This window comes from Condylura cristata, unplaced genomic scaffold (genome assembly GCF_000260355.1).
Source record: "Condylura cristata isolate star-nosed mole 26May11 unplaced genomic scaffold, ConCri1.0 scaffold00021, whole genome shotgun sequence".
In the NCBI taxonomy this organism is placed as follows: domain Eukaryota; kingdom Metazoa; phylum Chordata; class Mammalia; order Eulipotyphla; family Talpidae; genus Condylura; species Condylura cristata.
Genome location: NW_004567122.1, coordinates 32,796,204 through 32,820,582, shown reverse-complemented (window position 1 = coordinate 32,820,582; position 24,379 = coordinate 32,796,204). Strand labels below are relative to the sequence as shown.

Sequence of the window (24,379 nt, the reverse complement as noted above, 5' to 3'; positions counted from 1 at the left end):
GAGATAACTATTCTAAGGAGAGAGAAAAAAAAAAACATTTGGTGGGACAAATTACTCTCAGAGAAGGGCGGCATGAAAATTAATATTTGTCCTGGCTGAGGAAAGACGAGTTAATAGAGGGAAGAGAATCTCTGTAAGGGAAATGAAAGCCAAAGTGCTTCTGGCCTTTTCAGGATGCCCCCTGAGTCAACTAATTATCTGCTAGGATATTATAAAGTGAGTTGTGAACTTCTCTTACTTCCTAGGAAAAAAAAAAAAAGGAAGAACCACCACATACATACATACATATTTGTATAAATATATATATATATGTGTATATCTGTATATACACATACACACACATAAATATTTTGTTGTTGATAAATACATATTTTTATTTGGTTATAGTTATAATTTAAGATATTAAAATGTGTGATATTTATAAAGTAAATAACCATCTGAATTAACCTCTAGCAACTCTTATAAAACAAAACCTAGGAAGGAAAGACAGGGACTATAGTCTCATTTCCTATGGCCCTTACCTGGCACAGAGACTTCTAACTGAAAAGATCAGTAGCCTGGAAAGTTCCCTCAGGGGTAGAAAAAGGCTTGCACCGAGATATTGTGCATGAAGGAAAAACAAAGAACAAAACCTATCCAGCTATAACTAGTAGGAGGATAATCACTTTCAACAACAATGTCTAAGCTGATTCATGATCTGGATCCAAAGCAAGAGTGGGTTTCTTTCTTCGTCTTCTTACCTCTTTCTCCTTCTTTTCCTCTGATCCAGTGGAACATCATGTTATGTGATGGGTCCTTCCCCGGGCACTGGGAACACAGAATAAGACATCCTATTCCCAACTGGGAATACAGAATAAGACATCCTAGTCACAAGGGGAAATACAGAATAAGTCATCCTAGTCACAAGTGTCCCTAATTCGTGTAAAGAGAGGCAAAAAATTTCACCATATTTCTCTTAGGAAAAGAATTGTATTTGTTTGGAAAAACCATTTTTTTAATTTATTTTTATTTATTTATACATAAAAGAATGGGTGCAGGGGGTAAGAGGATTCACCCCTCCTCAACCTTCTGAAAACAGAGTGGGGAGCAGAACACATGGATCCACTGAAATACATTGCTGATGGGGGCAGCAGGTGAGAGAGGAGAGGTCTGCTGTGCCTTGTGGCTTAACTTCTGGCTTGGTATTGAACTCATGCTGCTGTGGCTGACAATAGCTTGATAGAGCTGAGACTTTAAACCCCCTGTGCCACCAGGGAGGCCCCATGAAAATATCATTCTTGATGAATGGATGAGGTAGACAGAGATACTCAACAGGCCTACACAGGGCTATGGCTACACATGATTAAAGCGAAAGGAGAAACTCTTGATTTGCCAGAGATAAAGAGGGAAGGTGGGATGGATTAATCAAGATAGTGAGATCAGTAGTCACAAAATGCTTCATGTAGATTTCTTGTGGAACCAGTAAAATGGGCTGACTCATATGGGGTGTCACAGAACAAAATGAAATAAGTGTGCAAGGGGCCAGCTAAAATCAGGAAGAAACCAAGAGAAAGATGAAGGGACTCATTAGAAAAACTTGCACCATCATTGGTCACATAAATGGAGTCTGGTCTGAGTCTGACTAAATTTATAACGCTGTGTGGGGCTTCTAAACTATATTGGGGTCTCACATTCATTTGGTCATAGAAGTACATTTGAAAGCCCATTAAACCATCATGTAATAATAGAGGAAAAATACTCTACAAAACACAACAAATGGTATAGTGGATCAAAAACATCATACATCATACAGGAAAAATACTATATCACCTATAGTCAGGGCATAGGGTCCACAGGTGTCCATATACTCATAGGTAGACTTCAAATAAATCCATGAAATCCCTGAAAATTCTTGCAAAATAATGTGGCTATACTTACACCTGGAAGATTATTTTATGGATCTGTGAATTTTCAAATATTTTTTCAAAAAGTACGGCATAGATAGACAGGTAGAGAGATAGCCCAAATATAGCTGTCAGTGAAAATAGCATTTATGAAGTGCTTGCTATATATAATTTTGTTAAAAATGTAATACACAATTATCTCATACTCTCAACAATCTGTTTTAAAAAAGTGATAATCAGTGACTGGTAAACTTCTGTTGACAAGTCCTAGACCCCTCTGAGATATAAAGGCAGTTTCATTCCCTCTCAATAATGGAACTCAATGCCAGTCAACCTGGAGTTTCCAGTGGTTAGCTGTAGGCTGCATCTGCATAAAACCCTCACCCCAAACCACCCCTCTGTCTTCCCCTGAAGGAAAGTACTTGGTTTGACATATTCTTTTCTTTTGCTAATAACCTTACCCCACCCTCTTAGTGATTATAAAAATCTTTCATTTTTGTACAACCACTTGCAGAACTTTTCTGCTTGTGAGGTGGGATGTTAGCTGATTCATGAATCATTTCATAAAGCCAATTAGATCTCTAAATATATTCAGATGAATTAAGTTTTTTAAACCATTTCCTAGTTGGAATAGAAGCACAATACTTGCAATCAGCATTTTTAAAGCAGAGAAATAAATGGTAGAGCAGAAGAAATCAATGAGTCACAAAGGAAGAGTTTGTTTTTCCTCTTCAAGGAGAAAGGATAACATATTACAACTTCAAGTTCCCATAGCAGTAACAATCAAAGACTCTTTAAGAACTGACCTAACTGCATCACCATACCCATTTGTCACCTACTTATTGACAAAGCAACAGTTAAAGGAAAAAGAGAGTTTTCCAAATTGTATTGGACCACTGGCTAGAGCTACTAAAGAGACATAGCAACAGGCTTCAAGAAAAATACCCGACTGAAAATATAGAGCTGTGGCACAATAGCAGTTAGCATTAGCTGGGAACTCACACCTTAGTCTACTGAAACATTCTGGGGACAATGTTGGCAATCAGCCCTAATCCCTGAATTCAATATTCAGCTCTGTATTTGTTGCCTTTAAGTCTGGAAAAGTTATTTAGCCCTCTGTGCCTCATTTACTCATCCTCAAATAAGGCCTACTCAAATAGTGCCTCAAATAGTGCCTACTCCAGTGATTGTTGGCATGGATTCAATGAGCTAATAGATACAAAAGTCTTAGCATGTAGGGAGGCCTAACAATTGTTGAACTGTAGACCCACATCACACTTTACAAGGTATACATTTGGTAGATCTAATTTGAACACTAGAAATTTCTATTTCTTAATTAACACACTGATTTTTTTTTAAGATTTATTTATTTATTCATACAGAACTGGGGTACAGGCCAGAGATGCGGAGGGTGAGAGGCTTCACCAGAGACAGAGTGGGGAGCAGAACAGGCGGATCGACGAAGTACACTGCTGAGGGGAGCAGTGGGCGGGTCAGGAGAGGTCTGCCACGCCATGTGGTCACCTCCGGGGCAGGCGGGAATCGAACTCATGGGAAGTGGCTTCAGATTCTCAGTGCTGTGCTTTAACCCGCTGCGCCACCAGGGAGGGCCCTAACACACTGATTTTAATACCTAGTATTAACAAAGTGTAAATTCTACCCATTGAATCAGAAACTTTAAAGTAGGTGGTGCTTTGCTGTTTTTATAGTCCCTCCATGGGACTGATCAAGAAGCTCTGCTTTTACAGCTTAATAAGACAATCTCCCTCAGGGTCAAAGAAAGATGGGGTCCACATTGCATACTGTCTCATGGTAAAACTTGAGCAAGAGTTTTAAACTCTATTCACTTCATTCTACTCTGTGAGGGTAACAATGGTAAGGAAAAAAAAAAGTTGTGTAGGTGAAAATAAATAATGAAGTGGTTAACACTTAATAACTACTCACTCAGAAAATAGTTGTTTCTCTGGGGGTCATGCAGGAGAACAGAATTCAGTGACAGGAATGTTATTAAACTAGCACTGATTTTAAACAGATTCTTTAGTCTTTGACAAGCTTTGTTTCTCAAGAGGATGGGTTACCTGTTTCAGAAAAACCTGGTGCATCAATTAAAAAATACAAATTTCTAGTGCTCAAATTAGACCTACTGAATTTGTACTTTGCAGTGTGATCTGGATGTCTGTAGTTCAACATTTCTCCCCAGATGTTTCATTAGACTAAGGTGTGAAAGTCATAAGTTTAGATAAAAAGTTAAGACTCAGGTTGGCTGTAACTTTAGCCCTCACAGAGGCTGGGGAAGCAAACACTTTATCTTTTCCATTAACTAGATCCAAGAAGTGGGTCTGAACCTTCTGAACTTTGTTTACCTGTTTTCCATTTTCATCTGCTAGTGGCTGGTTAGCCTTCTTTTAAGTGGTCAACCTGAAACTGGGGTAGTTTTACAGAATTATGAGGGGAAATATCCCCAGCAATTGCAAAAGCAAATAGGGCTAGTGGGAACATGTGACTATAGAGAATACTTTAAGTTGAAAATTCTTGAGCTTTGTTTTTCCAGGAGATGTGGTACCTCTTTAATGAGTTTATAATCTTTTAGAATAGCTCTTAACTATATTCAAAAATTTGGATCTCTCTCTCTCACTCACCCTATTCCAACCAAGATTGTCAGCTTTTCTCCTGGAATCTTCTTACTTGAAATGAGGAAATGGTTAATTTTAGCATGTTTGGAATATGCTATCTGTGGGAAGAGAATATGAGAGAAGAGCTTTAAATTTAAGTGATTAGGCAAATCCAAGCTATCAAACTACCCATCTGAGATTCTGTAAATCTTCTCATTGATGTATGCAAGTGTTAAACACAAAATAAAACACAAAAATAAAATACAAAAATTACAATAATAGCTAACATTTGTTAGGACTTCCTACATACTAAGAGTTTTATATCTATTAGCTCATTGAATCCATGCATCAATCACTGGAGTAGGCACTAATAGAGTGCCTTATTTGAGGATGAGTAAATGAGGCACAGCGGGTTAAATAACTTTTCCAGACTTAAAGGCAACAACTACAGAGCTGAATATTAAATTCAGGGATTAGGACTGATAGCCAAATCAGAGCTCTACACCCTTGCTACTCAGAGAGCAGTGCCAAGGGCCAGCACCTTTTGGAGTTTGCGAGAAATGCAGAATCTCAGAGTTCATCCCAGATTTAATCAGACTCAGAGGATTTGTGGATTCACCAAAGTTTGAGAAGCAGTGCTCTAAAGCACAAGGCTCAAAGTGTGTGCCAAGTACCACTGGCATTGAAAATACCCATGGGTGCTGGTGAACTATGTAAATTTCAGGTCTACCAGAAATCTATGTTGATGGCTTTTCATCAAAGATGCTGCTTTGTAGACCAGTTTCCAGATGGCTGCTGTGTAGGCTTCATTTTGAAAGCCACTGTCCATGGTTCAGTTGCCTCTTTCCCTTGTTTGGCTATCAAGAATTAGAACAAGAAGCTCAGGTTAATCCTTTCCCTGCAATGATGACAAAAGGAAGTTGGACAATAGCTCAGTCAGTCATGTTTATAAACGCCAAGGAGAAACTTTATCTCTCCAGTCTAATGTGTTTGCAAACCCAAGCTGTATCTTGGACTTTTTAAGTCTAATTTTATTCTTTTTGTTTTGTTTTTGAGAAATGCTTTTGTGGAAGCCGATATGTTTATGTTGTGGGTATTAAGACTGGTGCTCAAGTGATTTATTTCACCCCACACTTGTTTACATAGTAGTTTCTTTCCTCCCTTACAAACTGAAAAATGGGAAGGAGAATCTCAAGATATTTCAAAACACCACAAAGGAAGGTGCCATGTTTGTCAGGCAGACATGCTGTATCTGACAAACTAATATGGATGATTATGACATTTGTGTACTTAAGAACATCCAGAGAACAATACAGGTAAAATGCTGGTCAAATTCTTATGTAAGTCTTGGGTTGACACCAGAGAGACCCCATAGTGGGGAAAGGTTACTTTCTCCCCACACTAGTGAGTTTCATCAGCCACCAGCATGCATCTGGAAGATTGTTAAATTTCTCCAAGCCACAATTTTTCAAGTTGTTCAGTGAAAGTGTTTTTCAGGTGCTACAGCATCAGCAATCATGAGGGTGCAGGTAGGTAATATAAACACATGAAATAAGGTGCATGTCAGAAGGGAGGGTGTGCCGCAGAATACATGCCCTTTCTGAGAGCACCTAGATAGGGTTTCCCCTAAACCACTACTAGCCAAAAAAAAAAAAAATCTATGACTGAATTTAACCCAGGACAGTTTTTCTCTATGGTGTCTTCCGGAATAGTCATAACTTGTCATTCTGTTATCCACTGGAAAGCACCATGCCCATTGCCTGCTGGCAATTATTGGCCAGGCTCTGGAGTCTGAGGGGAACCCAATAGAAGTTGATGGTCTCGTTTCTGTTAAAATCAGGGGCAAAGCAGCAAACTGTAGATCTTCTCACAGAATTGCTCAGTCTACCACACTGAGAAGGAAATGACATTTTCCCCTAAAAGTAGTAAGGTTGAAAAAGTATTTTGAAAAAGATGCATTTATTCTGGTAAAACTTCCAGGAAATTTTCAATGCAGGACATGGGAAGGGAATAGAACAATGTTTTGTTTGTTTGTTTGTTTTTATTGAAAGGAGAGAGGGAGGTTAAGATTTTAAGTCAATATAGTCCTAATTTTGTTTTTGTTTTCCAGAAAAGTAAGTAGGAAAAAAATGGTTCATAATAATGCTACTTGATTTTTACTATGTTCATATTGGATATTATATATTCAGCTTTACTTGTTTTAATATTTTTATTGAGAGATCTTGTGAATTATTTTTTTTTAAGATTTATTTATTCATATAGAACTGGGGTACAGGCCAGAGATGCGGAGGGTGAGAGGATTCACCAGAGACAGAGTGGGGAGCAGGACAGGCAGATCGACGAAGTACACTGCTGAGGGGAGCAGCAGGCCGGTTAGGAGAGGTCTGCCTCGCCATGTGGACTCCTCCGGGGCAGGCGGGAATCGAACTCATGTGGAAGTGGCTTAAGCTTCGTAGTGCAGTGCTTTAACCCGTTGCACCACCAGGGAGGGCCCTTGTGAATTATTTTTAATACTGTATTTCATTACATTAAAATAAAATTATTAAATGTCCTCCCAAAAGGATTTCAAATAAATGTAGGTATGGCACATGCTAAAATGAAAGTGCAGTGGTTTAGGTAACATCTCTAGCCCTGTACAGAAAAGAACTATATATTTTTTTTTTCTGTATTCGCAGGCATATAGAATATCTCTTAACAGGGTTGATGGGTTACATTTTTTCTTATAATTATGGCTCTGGGGCCATCAGTATCACCTGAGATCTTGTTAGAAATGCAGAAGCTCAGAATCCACCTTAGGTCTCCTGAATTACAGTCTGTGTTTTTAATAAGTTTTCCAAGTAATTCTTATTTATGCCTTTTAAGCTTGAGAACCATTGACTCAATATGTGTGCTTCATTGGAGTCACACTTTAAGCCATCTATCTGAGCCTTGTGTCAGTCCTGACATTCTAATGCTATATTCCCCATATTTATAGGCATTCAACTAGTGATCTCCAAGGACAACAGACCTGCAATCAACTACTGGGACTATGGTGACCTAGAGGCCAAGCTATCATTGACTAGAATCTGGGCAAATTCTGCAGGTAAGTGGAGGGCCATTATGGTTTTTTAGTCATTTTTGATGCCTGTTGATTATATCAATATATATTTTACTCTGCCCTTTACATCAATTCGAATGGTTTACCAACATCCTGTTTAAGTAGTGATTTGATGCAGCATGACAATCCTATGTAGCCCTTCATAATATAGCATCCATCCATCATCAAGGAGAAATAAAAACACACTCATAAAGGGAACTGCCACTTAATTTTTCTTACATTGTTTATGCATGTGTCTCACCTCTTTATCTTCAAGCCTTAAAGGGAAAGTGATTTCATCAGCTTCTTTCGTGTATGGAGCAATTCATTTCTATAGCACCCTCATTTGTTAATGTCTATTATTTTGGGATAATTACTTTTTTTTTTTTTGCTTGTTAATCTTCAGTTCTCTTGTGATCTTAAGAATGTAGCCCATTAGTCACCATTGTTCTCAAACTATACCTGAAAAATTAACTGTATCTTCAGACCTTCTACATCACTATTCCTTTCTGGCACAAGTAGAAATGCTTAGAATTAGAACGTAATGTGGGCCACTTTCTAGCAGTGATTGATTTGTATGAACTTATAAATTGGTTGCTAGGCTTTCTGAGTGACATACAATAGTAAGGTCCTTCAAGGGAAACTCAAAAACAGTGAAATTTTCTACAATTTATTCCAAAGTCGCAATTTATTCCAAAGCCATGCTTTTACAAGGATACAGAATTTAGACTGTTCATTACAAATGTTTACATATTCTTTGTTTGGTCTCTAAAAACCAGTGAAACCAATTTTTTTTCTTTCCATACATATGTAAACGACAAAAGGCTTATATAACCACAGGTATATATGTATGAAACATAGGTATATGTGAATGCACACTGCTTAGAACATTAACAAAACCCAAAGCATTTATTTTAATAAATTGCTATAAATTTGTCCTTAATTTTTAAGTTCTCAATCAAATGATAAAATTTCATGAACATCCAAGAGATCTCTTGTGTCTCTTCTTGGATGCAAAATTAAGAATTTAAAGGCTATAAGTTTTACTCTAGGCCCAGCCATTTCCTTCTTTGCTATTTACACATATTTACACATAAGGTTCTACAACATGCGAGGTGCTGTATGTGCACCACATTTCGTGATCACAGGGCTAAGCATCCCTTGCCTTCTTGTCCCTTTTCCTCTGGTGAGGTAGCATAGATACGCCTTTGTCAGGATATCTATTTCCTTTGGTGCATGGCCTACATTTTGCAGCTGTTGCTTCTGGACATGGCATGTGGCTAATTTCTACTAATGTGTGACATGTGTCTTTCCCTCCTAACCCCAGTCCTCTTCCATGTGCCCATCTCTGCACAAACCATCATGTTTTTTTTATATTTTCTAACTAGTACCCTGGGGAAGAAAGGCATTGAAAGAGCTATTGACTATGTTTCTGTGATAAGAAGGTAAATTGTTGGACTTGACTTTGATGTGTGGAACCTTGGGTTTCAATAAAGTCTCCAGACAAAGATAAGAAAAATATTTTCACTTTGCTTAGTCATTTGTTAATAGTTAACATACATTTAAAGTTTAAAGTTTATTTAAATGTGGGGGAGATCCCAAAAAAGTTTTGACATGGTATAATGCAAAAGCAAGTGTGAGGTTTTATAAACTCCATGTTAAGTGTTTAGTTTCTTATTTTCATTTGTATTAACACAAAAGAAAAATATGAAGGCATGAAAATCAATATGCCTTTTGCTATATAAAAATCATAAAAATAACAGCAATTGTTCACAGTATTCAGTTCTTTCCTATAGTCTGCAAAGTCTTCGGCCATCGAGTAAAACATGTGCTTCAGGGAGATTTTTGAAATGTCTTGTTTTTGAATAGCAGTTGATTATTTTGGAGTTGATTTGAACTGTGGTATACGAATTGCATTGGGGGAGGGAAACAGGAACCATTTACCAAAGGATGCTCATGAGATTTATTGTTTATACAGAATTTTAAAGTAATAATAAAACCAAATATACATTGGTCTGCTTTTTGTTGCTGCCATGCACTGGTAACTCTAAACAATGCTGGTGATAAAATACTCTTTTAGGACACTCTTCTCACACAATTCACTATCTTCACCCCAAACCCAGCTTGATAAACAACTAGCTACCTTAAGTGACTTTTAAGCACAGTTTTCAAGGGCTTTTCAGTGTAACAGAAGCTGTGCCACACCAGGAGATATAGTCACAAATTAAGAGTGCATTGCCCAGGAAAGTCTAACAGTAACTATTATTTCTGGTCTTAAAAATGAAACCAATGATTCCAGGAAGGCTCTGTGCAAGAACTTGTTCTTAAGATTTTACAAGGACCTGAGAGATATTATTAAGAAGAAGAAAACCATTCTGTGTACCAGATAAAGAAGACAGCAAACTCCAAAGACAGAGAAGTAACCATTGGGGATGCAAGGGGGTAACCATAGGTGGTAGACAACAGATTAATTATACTGATGTAACTGGCATGCAGTTCAGACAACAAGTATAGAAATTTTCTTTTGTGTTTGAAAGAAAGTATTAATACTACATGGTCAAAGCAATGGTTCTACAGGTATCACCAATTGGTGATGAAAAATAGGTACTAAGGTTAGGATAAGGGGGAAAAATTAATGTATCTGATTGTGATTCATATGGAACATGTGATCTGTGTTATGGCTGTGAGTTTTGTAGGTGATGGCCACTGGGCTCCTGACTCTGGACAGTGTTCTATAGAGTGGAGAACTTGACTGTGTTAACCTGACCACACCAATATGAGTTGGCTCCAATGCCAGATGCCATGTCTGACCTTGATCTCTACCTCTACAGTTTAGTATTCCACAAACACTTAGTTCTCATTATCATTGGCATTCAAATGGGGAGTGAAATTTATATGACTCTCCTGTGCTGATCTAGGTCAAAGCATTTACAAAGACTCATGTGGGCAATTGAGAGGCATTCTGACTTACTGGTACAGATATACATAAGAAAGTTTAGATGAATGGGACTGAGAAAAAGTGGCCTTCAAGTACCACTTTAAATTACAGTACCTATCTTAATGACTAATGAAATCTGACTTACCAGAGCATAAGCAGTGACTTCAAACCTCAACGCAACAGACTGTTTCTGCTCCCTGAATGGTGTTCATTTGTCCTGAGTGAGCTATGATTTGGTTTGTATTGCGATCATGAATAAGTCACTACATCATCATATTAGCCAATTTCAAAATCAGAGACTTTAATAATAAAAGGAAGTTTACCCGTCATGTGGCCCTTCGCCTGCTCTGAATACATGTTACATTTCTTCAGAGTAAATGTAGGATGGGATGCATAATCATATAATCTCTTCTTACCTTTCTCCATGAGAGGCACAGCATTAGAACTCCTTGGCAGAGAAATAAAAAATTTATCCAACAAAAGCTTTTACAAATTCCCATCCCTTCTCTGCCAACCAAACAGACCAATGTTTGTGGAAATCTTTTCTCTTGACTTTTTTAGTGTGGTTTCCAAAAGTAGAGGCAGAGAGGAGAAACCACCCAGGAAGGACACTTGGGGAAATATGAAGGCCAGCACTGTTATTAAGGGGATGCCAAGGTGGCAAATGGGCCCTCCATTTGAGCCAGAATTGCAGTTCCATCCAGAGCCCCACTGCTAGGTCCACAGATCCCAGAATCCAACGTGGAAGCTTTTTACACTAAGAAATGACAAAGCCCTCACCACCCAGACTCTTTCGGCAACCAAGCTTGTAAGTGGAATTTTAAACACACTTTTGGCAAGTTTCCAAAGCCCTTATTTTTTTCAAAATCCATTAAATAAAATCCTTGCAGAATATCAGCATTGCTGAAATATTTTAATGTGCCTCTTGGAGGCATTAACAATCAATGCAGCCATTAATTTGCGGCCCTTTCTCTCTGGCAATGCTCAAATTGAAAACTAATTGTTGGAAAGACATTCTCACTAATCAGGTCATGGGGGAAAATGAATAGTGTTCCTCACAGTCCAGCCAGTGGCTTGGTTTTGTTGTGAATTTTTTAATTTACGAAAAAAAGTAGGGAGAAAAAAAAAAAAGTAGGGAGAGATAGAACAGAAAATATCAGTACTGCTTTTTCCAATGACACTTTGGTAAACCTTTCCAATAATATAATATTTTACTTGGACTTAAACATCTGAAACTCTTTCTACTTATTGTAGCCTCATCTTTCCTTTTGTTTTGTTTTTACATTAACATGTGTTTATATCACATTTACATATTTTAGATAAAAAATTGTGTAAGTCTCTGGGGCTTAGGACTTATAAGTGTTTTTCTCTAAGTCTAAATCTATATTGTATAGTAGAACTGGAAATTTTTGAAATCATTGGTTGTCATTCAAGTTTTGTGCTTCCTGGTGAATCAGGTTATCGTCTAAGAATCCCCTATATGGGGGATTCTTCTTCACTTCTTCACTTTCTCTCACCAAAACTAAGACTGGTTTTTCACACCAGTTCTGGATTTCTCTTTCTGGGTGGTGGCTAGTGACCATCACAGAAAGAAAAGAGGGCCCTAATGACATTTTATACTAGGCTTACTGTATGAAACTGCAAACTAGAGTTCAGAAGCATATGAATCACTTAGCAAAAGAATGTGTCATTGTTTTGAAACTTTAGAGTGATTTCTTATGCATCAATCCAATCACAACATCACTAGTTTTCGGTATTGAGGAAATACATGATGAAGGCATAACAGTTTTTTCCAACAAAAATGTAGAGTTAGAGTAAATCTATAGGCAATGCTGCAATTTAGAGACTGATGGTTCATTGAAATCTTGTATAAATCAATGTTACTTAAATGAATTTTTAAAAAGCATTTTAAACAAGAAACATAGAAATTAATGTTGATTTCTAAGACATAATTGAACCAGTAGACACTAAAAGTTAATAATAATCACTCTATTTAGTTAATAAAATCACTCTATTTTCAAAGTTTGAAATATCCTCAAAACTTAAGATTTATAGGTGTTTGAGATTTTTGGGACTGTGGATCTTTATTTCTGCTCATAATAATCAGAGAAGCTTATTTCTTCTCCCCATTTAAAACTTGATGATTGTTTGCTCAGAACTCTCACTGTAGCAAGAGGTCAAGCCCCTGGTCTTGTTGACTTCTTTGACTCTCCATCCCAGATTGGAGATGCCACCACCATCTGTCATCATTTTCATATATAAGTTCCCATTGATGATAGGCAAGTCTTAAACACACACACACACCTAGTTCACCACCAGTTTCATACTTTTGCCTTCGGGTGGTGAGTTTAACATTTAACCTTATTACTGGTGAGGAAAGATGATGCTCAGTAGTAGGAGGAGCTTGCAGAAACACTGCCGATCAAGAAAAGGGAGTTACCCAGCCTCACGGTCTTTCACAGTGACACCCAGTATGAGGACTAGCCTACCAGAGGTTATACTTGTGTGGAACATTGGCCACTGTCTTTGTTCAGCAATTATTTGTGTTCCTAGAAACTAGATTCTGTTGCCTTGACTCACATTCAACTCAGGGCACTTCTGTCAGGCAGAGATCCTACCAGATAATTTTAGTGTGTGCCTAGGATGACCATATAAATTATAATCCAAACTCATGAAAGGACAGGCAGTCATGTAAATAATTATGACAGGAAAATATCTCAGGACTGCCACCAGGAAACCTGAAATGTATCCTCCTACCTTATGCCTACATCATTCCTGGAAACAGTCAGCTGTGGTCAGGTTGGTTTCACCAAAAATTTTATTCATATAACTTTATGGAGGAACTTTATTTATATAACCTGTTTGGGGAGTTCACTATTGGATACTAACCCTAAATTCTTCCATATCTAATTACCAAGTCTTGCAGATTTTTATCTGCAGATCTCTTACATTCATTTTCATTTCTCTATTCCTATTATCTCATTAAATTCTAGTTATTATCTTTCCACAAGTTATTGTCATAGCCTCCTGAATATTTTCCCTTCTTTCACCTTTCTCTCCTTCAATCATTTCCCTAGCTATCAGAAGGGCAGATTTTCCTTAAACAAATAAGTGGCTTCTGTTTTGGGAATAGTGAATCCAGAAGTGAGTGAACAAATCAAAGCCCTGCTACCAAGGTACTAATCTTCTAACAGCCAAGTTAGATGACAAGCAAGATAAGTTTATATCATACTGGTAGCTTATTTATTAAACTAATAAAATAATTTCAAAGTTTGATAAGAGATATAGAGGTGAACAATTGAGTGATGTGTTAGGAGTAAAGGTTATCAGGGAGAAGGGTCCTTAAAGTTAGGTGGTCAGGGAAGTCTCTCTGAAAAGGTGACGTTGTGTTAGATTTGAAGAGGAGTTGAGAACTAGGGAAAGGGCATCCCAGGCAATAGGACAAGGAGCATTAAACACCCTAACTCAGAATGCATCTGAATGTTTTCGAGAGGCAGAGTGGGAAGCCTATGTCACTGGTACATAGTGATCAGAAGGCAAGTGGTTTGCAATCAAATTGGAGGACAGGTGAGGGCCAGGTCACCTACTACCTTTTCAGTCAAGGTAAGGAGTCTGGCTTTTTAATTCTAAGAGTAATGCAAAGCCATCAAGAAGTGTTAAATAGACGAACTGATTGAACAAATTATCTTTTCTTTTCTTTTTTATTTTTTTTAAGCTGACTCTTGTTTCTATGTGAAAGATTGTGTCAGTAAAAGGGACACCAGTTAGAAGCCTGGAGTCTGAAGTTCTCATTCAAGTGAGAAAGGATGGTGGTTATTGGAAAGGAGTGAAACCTTATGGTATATTATTTTATTGGTAGATACTTAAATTTTTAACAATTGAGCTTACACGTCATTTGAATATGTCTCCCTCTCCCTTATTCTCTCAAATGCATAATTTTTGCAATATTTTTATTTCAGGTAATGTTTGTGAAATCTTTGTCACTTGAAAAGAGAATTGATTTCTTTTGGTTTTTGTTCCTATACCTTTATGTACATTTGTATATTAACCAATGTGAAGAATATAATTTTAAAGAATGAATATTGAAATTCTAGAAATGCCTATATAAGTCTACAAAATAGCCTTTTTTAAAAAATCTATGCTATAAATCTAAAATTCAATTCCTGATACCCATTTTAATAGTCTGGAAAATCATGCTGATTATTTAAATTCTCTGCTCTATAGTACTTAATTCTGCCCTCATTTCCAATTCTTTCCAGTTGGCAATGCAATGAAGAATGTGTTCAACTTTGGAGAAAATAACCTAGTGCTCCAAAGTGAAGGAATGATAATCTTAAGTATCTGATGAAATGAAGTGTAACCATGCCAGATGGATGGGTGGATGGGTTATAGATAGAGAGGTGGGTGGATGGGTAAGTGGGTGAATGAGAGTGGTGGTAGATAGGTTGATCATCAAGAGAAAGCTGGACATGTAAATGCAAGAAACAGGAATAGAAATATCCATTTTTTTCTTTTATTTATTTATTCATACAGAACTGGGGTACAGCCAGAGGTGTAGGGTCGGTGAGAGGATTCACCAGAGATAGTGGGAAGCAGAGCAGGCAGATTGACAAAGTACACTGCTGAGGGGAGCAGCAGGCGGGTCAGAAGAGGTCTGCCATGCCATGTGGTCACTTCCAGGGTGGGGGATTGAACTCGCACTGAAGAGGTTGCAGCCAGATTGCAGTGCTGTGTCCTAACATGTTGCTGCACCAGGGAGGGCCCAGATATCCATTTATTTTTTCTATCCATATATGCATATTCTCAAATATACAAATGCATGCCAGAGGGAAGGTGGTCAGTTGCTTTGGTCATTTGCTGTTTAAGGTTATTAAACAACCTTACCTGAGTTCTACTTACCTTCCATTTTTTTTTAAACATTAAGGCCTGTACTGTTTGTATATTTCCTTGTTCCCTCTAAGGAACAGGAGTAGTTGACAAATTGACAAATTGGATCCTGCTTGTATCCTCCTGGTCAGGTGCTGGCGAAGAAGACCCACAGAAATGCTTTCTTTAATTGTGCCCGTATGCAAGGAAGACACATGCAGTGCAGATGTGTCTAGGCCCATTTTCAGCATGGCTATCAGAAGTCTGCAGGAGGAAATTACCTTCTTGATTAAATTCTCCAAAACTGACATTTTTTGCTGTTTAGCCTGCTGAATGATCTCACATGTGTTTTTTGCAGAGTCAGAATTTTTCAGTAATATACAGGATAGTTATTTTCTTGGCAGCATGAAGTTCTTTTGGACACTAGGGTGGAGAGGTTATTTTAATTGTGTGAATAACAGGCAATTTCGGTTGGAATGGAAGCTGAGTTATCTCTTGGTCACTTAAAATATATTTTCAGGTCAAATAATGAAAAGAGTGAAACAACATTTAATAAGTTTCAGATTTTTATAGTAGTTCTACACACACATTTTTCTTCTTGAAGAACAGCTTTAAAATAGAGGTTTAAGGATATCAACTCTCCATACCCAGTAGCTCCCAGAATCCTCCTTTTTATGGGCACATTATATTCACCTAGCCTCTAGATTATCTCCTTAGCAAGAGTTTTCACTAGATCTGCCCATGGGGCAAGTATTGTCCAAAAAACCCTCAGTCCTATTCTAGACCCACCCAAAATGACATAATATTAAGTGTTTTCCATATTTCACTGTGATCCTGCTTTGAGAATTCACAGCTGGTTTAAGTTTAGTTAACTCCTGTGTTTTCTTTCTCTTTTGGTTCTTAATTTCCCAGAGCTGGTTACCTTTGTCCTTAGCTTGAAATGTAGTCTTCTTCCCCCACAGAACACGATCTGGGACATTTAAATCAATTGGGGTGCTGAAGCTTAATTATAGACAAAATAATATATCACATTTTTATTAGCTAGGGAAATCTGGAGTTATTTTGTAAATTGAAAGCAAAAAAAAACTACCTTTCATTGTACTGTTTCTATATTTTATCTTTTGCTGCATCATTTAAATTAATTTTCTCAGAAATACGGAGTTGTGCATCTTTACCCCTGTATCAGTTATTTGTGGCAGTACTAAAAATTCAGTAACCAACTCAGGCTCAGTGATTTAACGGGATATGGGACTTTCAGTGCTAAAACTGGACAAGCCCAGGACCCACTGGAAAAGTCTCTCACCCTAATAACCATTTTTATTAAATGACCTCAAACAAAATGATCATTCCTCACAATCCTGTGGGCTGGCTGGGCAGTGCTGCTGCTGTTCTCCCTGGGGCTCTCTGCACCAGCTGGGCTGAAGCTAAGTAGAGTTGGGTAGAGTAAAGTAAGAAGCTGAGGTTTCAACGGCTCTCTCTCTCTCCCCTCCCCCCCCCGCCCACTTTCACACACACATACACACCTCCCCCACCCCCTTCCTCATATCATGTGAACTCAGCTGCAAGATTCTTAAAATAATGTTCAGATGTCAGTCGTGCTGTATGGAGTGATAAAGACACATAATCAGCCCAATTCCAGGCCTAGGAAAACAGTCTTCACCTTTTGATGGAGGAGTTGCAGAGAAAGTGGCTGTTTCTAATCCCATTTAGATACTTGAGGATTCTGAGACTAAGTAAATTTAAGTAATTTTTCCAAGAACACAGAACTCCTAAGTTACAGTTTCAGTATTTAAATCCAGGTCCATGTGCCTAAAAGACCAACCTTCTGAGTCCTTATGTTCTGATGAGTTATAATTCCCACAGCTATTTTTCCCGCTGTTCTGGAATGGGAGAAAATGAGGCCAGAGAGGAAGAAGAAAACAGAACAGTGATCTGTGATGTCTAGATCACCAACACTATAAGCATTTGTCTACTCTGTTTTGATACTATAATTCATGCTCACCAGGCTCAGTAAGATATGTTTGGGATCCAGCTGTTTTCCCAACCCTACTTTTTAGTATGATCTTATTCCCCAAAGGAACTTTTTCAGTTGGCCTCAGATTTATTATATTCTTGGTTTTGATGTTTCCTCTCATTCTTTTATACACTGATCTCATTCTTCTCCATGAACATTTGGAGGGATCAACTTCTACTGATGAGAGCTTGAAAACGAGTTTCTCTAAGTCAATTGTTTCCAACATGCAAGAGTCCCTGAGATCCTGTTAGCTAGTCTATGAGGTCAAAACTATTTTATGATACTTTGATTTTTTATTTGCTTTGTTCCCCTCTCATTTTTACTTGAGTACAGAGTTTTCCAGAAGCTTCTGATATATGACAATTGCAACACTTCAAGCAGAAACTCATATAAGAATTTCATTCTTTTCTACTAAGACATGTTAGAAGATCTGGGGCAAAATAGAAAACAGTATTTCTCTCTCTCTTTTTTAAAAATAATATAATAGTTAATTTTTACATAATTTTATGCCTTTTTCCATCTCAGTTGTAATCCCCATGGGCTTCCCATCACCAAATCACCCATGTGCCATCACCATAGTCCAGTGCATTTCCCTCCCTCCACCGTTTTTGATCCCATTCCCCACTCCACCCCTGCAAAATGTCTCTGGTATATGGTTGTTCATTTTTATTATTTTCTTTTTATTGTTATTGTTTTTTTTCTCTTTTTAAAAATTATTTTCTCTTTTTTAATAAATATTTTTTATTTAAAAAATCCATTGTCACATCAACAATTATTTGTAAAATAATACATGTTTTTAAGTTTACGATTTTCTCATATTAAGTATATATTAAAGGAGAGTGCTAAGGGTTCTCATCTTTAGAGAATCCGAGGAGCAAAAAATTTGAGGGTGATTTCATCATCTTGCCAGCTACCATTTTCTGCACTCCTATGCCATTTCCTACACTTCCTCATTTAATCCTCACTGCAATATTTATCTGGAAGCTACTCCAGTCATCCGCAACCTCCCAGGGGCACAAAATGCTATGTGAAAGATTAGTCACATGGCTCTTATGTTGGGGTGCCACATTTAGAAACAAATGGTGTCTGACTCCAGAATCAACCCTCTCATTCTAATGTGCAATGTAGCTGTCACTTTTCTGGAAGAGAGCAAGAGAAGCAGAGTGAAGAAGACTTGGATAGATTATTGAGATGGCTTTGGCAGCCAGAACCATGAATTTCTGGTATCTATCCCACAAATAGTCCAGTGATCTAATAACTAGGCATTTCCAATTGCAATTTTGTGAGTAATGTATTCCTTCAAGTTCAAGTGATATTCTGAACCCAGTAGGGTTTTGTTCACCTGTAACAGGCATTTCTTAAAAGACTTTGTACAAACTCTACTTAGCCAGGAAGAAATGTTTGTTCAATTATCACATTGTAAATTGCAGGAGTAAAGTTCATTGTTTTAAATTTCCAATTACCTAACAGATTAGCTAGTGTGTTTTGTTGTTCAGGTCTCTTCTATAGTGAAACAGTCACTACCATTTATTGAGCACATATGTATCAGGTTCTTGGAGAAAGACTTCATAATCATGATATCTGAATCTTCAAAAGAGGGCTTTGAGGCAGGCATGGGATCACCCTCCATCCCTGCCGACAAGGAGAGGAGGCTCATAGAGGTGAAGCTATTTGTCTGATGTCGTCCAACTAGTAAGTAGGTAATGAGTCAGGGATCCCACTCCGAGTAGTTTCCAGACTTGGATTTTTAACTGTATACTCTGCAAGCCCCTAAAAGGCAATTTCAAATCATTGATGGGAGGGCATTTTTGCAAAATAGACTTGAAATAGTATAGACAAAATAGAATCTTACCTTCAGAGGTTTTAAGAAAAAACAAGAGATGCAACTTAATCATGTAATGATAGAAAAGATAAAATTGTTGACATTAGTCCTTAGCTTTTCCCTTTGCTGATACTAGCTGCTAAAAGTGTACAGAGAAAGGCCAAAGGTCTTCATCTCTATCCTGTTCGACCCAGTGATATTATGAAGTGTTAGACAATGCCAACTGAGTTTCTTTTTCATTGTGTCAGGTATATCTTTCTGCTGCCCAGAAGGGCTGTCCTTCCTTCAATTTTAAAAATGTCATGATCACATGGCAGTGTTAGAGGTGATGGGAAAGCTCAGACTTTGTGTCAACAACAGATGTGCAAGTCCCCTGGAACACTGGAAAAAGAGAGTGATAGTATTTCCCTCAGGGCTGAGCTCCAGGTGCAGGGGAGGGATGAAGACAAAGCCTCTCATCATTTATATTGACTGTTGAGCAAACCAGGTGCTTTTGTTAGGAGTTCAGTTGCAGATAGGGGCTTCCACAACCTTGACAACAACCTTTTGACTCCTCCAAAAGATTCAGGTTGCTGCTACTGTCATAAAAGCTTAGAATTTTGGCATAGAAAAGTGTCCTCTCTAGTGCAGTCTCTTACATAATTTGAATAGCATTGGTAAATTCTGTTTGAGCAATAATGTGGAGGAATTCAATATAATGTTAAGACACATAGAACCGGAGCAGCTTGTTGTTGCTTAGAAACCTGATATTAGAAACATGAAACAGACAACTTTGTCATTCTAAATCCATGCACTTCATTATCTCCACCCAAAATTAGCTCCAGAAACACAAACAACTGAATGTGTACAAATCTGGATAATGCAGGAGGATGACCAGAGGGAGTGGTGTGTACAAACTTCTTTTTGCTACCTCCTGCCCCCTCTCTAATCTTCCCGACAAGGCAATTAATCAGAGTATTCTACGTGCACTGTTGCTATCTGTACAGACATCTCTGCGTATGTCTCTCTCTTTGGCAATCTTTATTGAACCCATGATTTTATGTAACTTTTATAATATTTAACACTTTAATCAAAGGCAGAATTTGTTCATTCTCTCAGTTCCTCCACTAGATTAGAAGAGCTGGGTTCTTGTCTGTCACCTGAATGCCTTCACCCCAAGTCCATACAAATAGCATACGATAAATATTACAAATAACAGTATCAGCTGTGGGGCTCTTAATGTGTCTTATAATGCACTTCAAGGGCTTTATCAAAGTCCCCTAATATCTCCATATTACCCCATTTTACAGACTGCACAGACCCCCATTTAAGCCAAGCAGTGGAAACCCTACACTTACCCAGTGGTGCTCCATTGCTTCCAAAAACTGTGGTATGAATGAGCATCTTTGTATATTTTCAACCCTCCCTGCTTCTCCCCATTCCTTCTTCCCCCTTTTGCTTCTAAGAGTATCAACTGTCTTTCTTTTTCTTCTAAATTCACTGACTGCCTAGGAGAAAGCATAAGGCAATTGCCTCCAGTTTTGTCAGTTGACCTGGAATTGTTTTATGTGCTGCAATTCATCTGGGTTTTCAATATTTCCTGTCTCCACCAGTACCGTGTCCCACATCTTTCTACCTGGGGACACCTCAGCACTCTGCTTAATTTTGTTAGCTTTGCTCCTTTGTGGCTGAAGTTGAGTGAAAGTCAAAATGACTTTGTTGTTCAGCTGCCTATAATCTTTCCCAGGTACAATGAGTCTAGGGAGAACCAAGGTTTTGTTGTTGGTGGTGGTGATGTTGGTGGTGGATTTTGTTTTGGAGCCATGGGTAACATTTCTCAAATTCTGTTTGCTAGGTTCACATCTACTTAAGCTCTTAAGTGCCAATCAGGCAAACATTCCTGGGGCCCACATATGGCTTTGGTTATTTGGAATGTAGAGGAAGTCGTATTATGGTGAAAAAAAAGCAGAGGCCTAGAAACATGGTAGATGCAAAAAACTGAAAGTGCATATTTCCAGGAGAAACTGACTTGGACCAGTTATTTCCAGAAACAAAAAAGGAAGCATTCCTTTCCAGCTTTTCTGGATTTTTATCTGATTTATAGGCTCTTCTTTGTTGTTCCATTGTATACATATGTGCAGATAGCATGAACAAAATTAAAGGGAATGTCTAACCCTAGATACCTCATTTGGAAAGAGTATGGGATGATCCCTACTGATCCAACTGGCAAAGACAGCCATGTGGCGTGAACAGGGATTTAATCTGCCAAACTTCAGTTTTCTTACCTTTGGAAAGGAAGCAGTGTAAACTTTACTGCACAGTTTAGTTGTGGGGATTAAATTAGACAAGACATGCAAAGTACTAACGTTACTTCACCCTACAGTACATAACAAAAGATAGGAACTATGTCTCCCCTTGACTACCCTACTATTCAACATTCCCAGAATTGGAGAATCACTTCTATGGGTATAGGGACTGCTCTTCATTTTAAAATGCTTCTCAAAAGGTTATTTATGAACTGTTCCTCTGACACAATATTGTATATGAATTTGTCGGTTTTAGGACATGAATAGCTCCTCAAAAGCAGCTAATAGTGATTATCATTTATTGAACACACACTGTGGTCCACGCAAGAAGCTATGACCGATATCTCATTAAATCCTTTCTACAGCAATATGAGGTGTCTTAATAGAAGCTGGATGACTTGCCCTAGTTCACTGGACTTGAAGTGGTGGAGTTGAAATATTAGCCCAGGATTGAAAGCGGAGTTGACACTTTGTTGCTGCATTCTGTGGTCCCTAGTGTGCTTTAATGAGATAACTGAGGACCAGAGAATGCCAACACGGACTCTGTCTGTAAAGGACACAGGTAAAGACACAGGGTCACTTGGCAGGGGCAAAATGGAAGGGGTCTGTAGACATGGAGAGGATGAAAGGAAAGTCAGGGCTCAGGGTGCACTTCCATAAACACACTTGGCGTGGCTTCCAAGTTCTCACTGCTCTCTCTTTGGCTTTCATGTCTAGCCTTACCCTTCAGCACAATATAATCTCCTAGGTCTTTGTGTATGCTGTGTGTGTGTGTGTGTGTGTGTCTTTCTTGTTTACCATTGAGCCCTGATGCTAAGCTTGATTCCTGAAAGATAGTAGTTGTCCTATAATACATATATAAAAAACACGTGTGTGTATATTTGCACGTGTGTGTGTATGTATGTGCATACATGTACATATACACCTATATTTATGTGTGTGTGTGTGAATAGACAATTGAATTTGAGCTGTTTTAAAACTTTGTCTTTTGGTGGTTGTAACCAGCTTCTCTATCTAATTTCTACAACTTTCCCTTGCCCTTTTTTTCTTGTGCCTTATAACCTGATTTAAACACCCACACATTTCTTCCATTTAACTGTCTGCTCCATTCTAGTCAACTGGCAAAATGAGAAGACTATACAGCATCTGTGGCACTGTCTCCTCAGGTGCAACCTGTAGAGGCAACAAAAACTTGGGAACTTTATCATGTGGACTTCTGCCCCTCAATATCCTGCTGTCTGTGTCTCTGAGTTGGAGTTTCATACTAACAAGAGGCATGTCAAGAGTCTTGAGGATTCAATGTGATTAGATGCTTTATATTACTTGAGGGAAGGAGTGTTCTATAAACAGAAAGTCCAGCCAATTCTATGTTCCACACTCTAATTATGAAAGATGACTCTACATCATTCCAAATGCATGTCTGATGGCACAAGATAAGCCATTTAGCTATTTTATTCTAATATAGTTGAATATAGAGGGATACAAAACATAGTACATGGAGCAAATTCTGCCTACCCAAATGGCTCTGCTTTTTGTTTGTTTGTTTGTTTTTTAAATGAATACAAGTAAGGTAAGAAGTTTGTCACTCTGACTTTTTATTAAAACATTTACAGAACTATGCTGCATCATACCAGGACATATTTTTATTCAGGAAAATTATAATTAGTTTATTATTAATTAAAGGGCAGAATAAGACTTGAGGGGTTGAAAATCAGATCACTTACATCCATACAACACTAGTGAATATTGTATGGAAAATCAGTCTAGTTTCCCATAGAATAGTTTACAATTGGCTGCCAAAGGCAGTGATGCTGGTTCATAGAATTAGTTAAGAGTAGATAGTATTTCTCTATCTGTTGTTGTGTAGCAATAACTACAGATTTCACATCTTAACATTTATTTTCTATCTCAAGGTCTTAATGGGTCAGAGATAGAAAGATTAAGGCAAGAAAAGTGGAAAGCTGTGTCATATTGACACCTACATGGGCTCTAGTTCTCAGTTCTACTCCTTAGAAGGGTGCTTTATGAAATGGATTTCTAAAGAAGCAAGGGAAGAAATGCATTTATCTATGCGTTCCATTGCTACTTGTTCAGTGGGGCCTCCACACACATTGACTTCCCTACACTCTGGGTTGTGCTTTTGTGAATGGGTTTCCATGGACACTGATGCCACAGCATTGGAAATGGCCCAAGACTGACCTGGGTCCTCTGCAATCAAGGGTGCAATCAAGGTCTTGGCCAAGACTTGAGTATCACTAGAGGTTCAATTGGGATAGGAGCCACTTCCAAGTTCACATGTTGTTGGCAAAACGCAGTTCTTTGAAGTCTGTCAGAATAAGGGCCTTGGTTCCTCGCTAGCTATCCAGTGGATGTTTCCCTCTGCAGAGAGAGCTATGTGGTTCTTTCCATAAGACAACTTAACCTATAGAGCAACTCGCTTCTTTAAAACCAGGAAGGGAGAGAGTCTTCTTGCAAAACAGACAATACAACCATAAGTATGGTAACCCTTAACAGTCTGTAACCTCTGCCACATTTTACTGGTTAGAAAAAGTCACATGTTCTCTATTCCTCCAGTGAAAAGGGATTACATGTGTCCTGAACACTGGCAGATGGGGCATGGGCTTAGAGACACTCCTCCTTTGTGCCTAAGTGTACACAAACATATGCAGCCAGTAGGACCAGTTCAAACTTACTCACTTTATGAATAGCAATAGTGGCTAACCTAAACTAGAAAAAAATAAATTCATGCAAACATCTACAAGCTCAAGAAAAGCAGTTATGTTTTATTAAAAAAAAACTAATATACTGTCAATTTATCACATACCTGAATCCCTTCCTTAAAAAGATTTTTCTTGTTGTTGTTAATCTGAAAGATCTATACTT

At 38.0% G+C, this 24,379-nt stretch overlaps 1 protein-coding gene across 1 annotated transcript in view; it reads left to right on the top strand.

Annotated features, from left to right (window-relative positions):
* Positions 1-7,548: 7,548 nt before the first annotated feature.
* Positions 7,549-24,379, top strand: part of NR3C1 (nuclear receptor subfamily 3, group C, member 1 (glucocorticoid receptor)) — a 378,201-nt gene continuing 361,370 nt past the window's right edge. The window contains exon 1 of the mRNA XM_012727927.1: positions 7,549-7,577. The gene's annotated coding sequence lies outside the window, so the exon portion shown is untranslated. The remainder of the gene's footprint in view (positions 7,578-24,379) is intronic.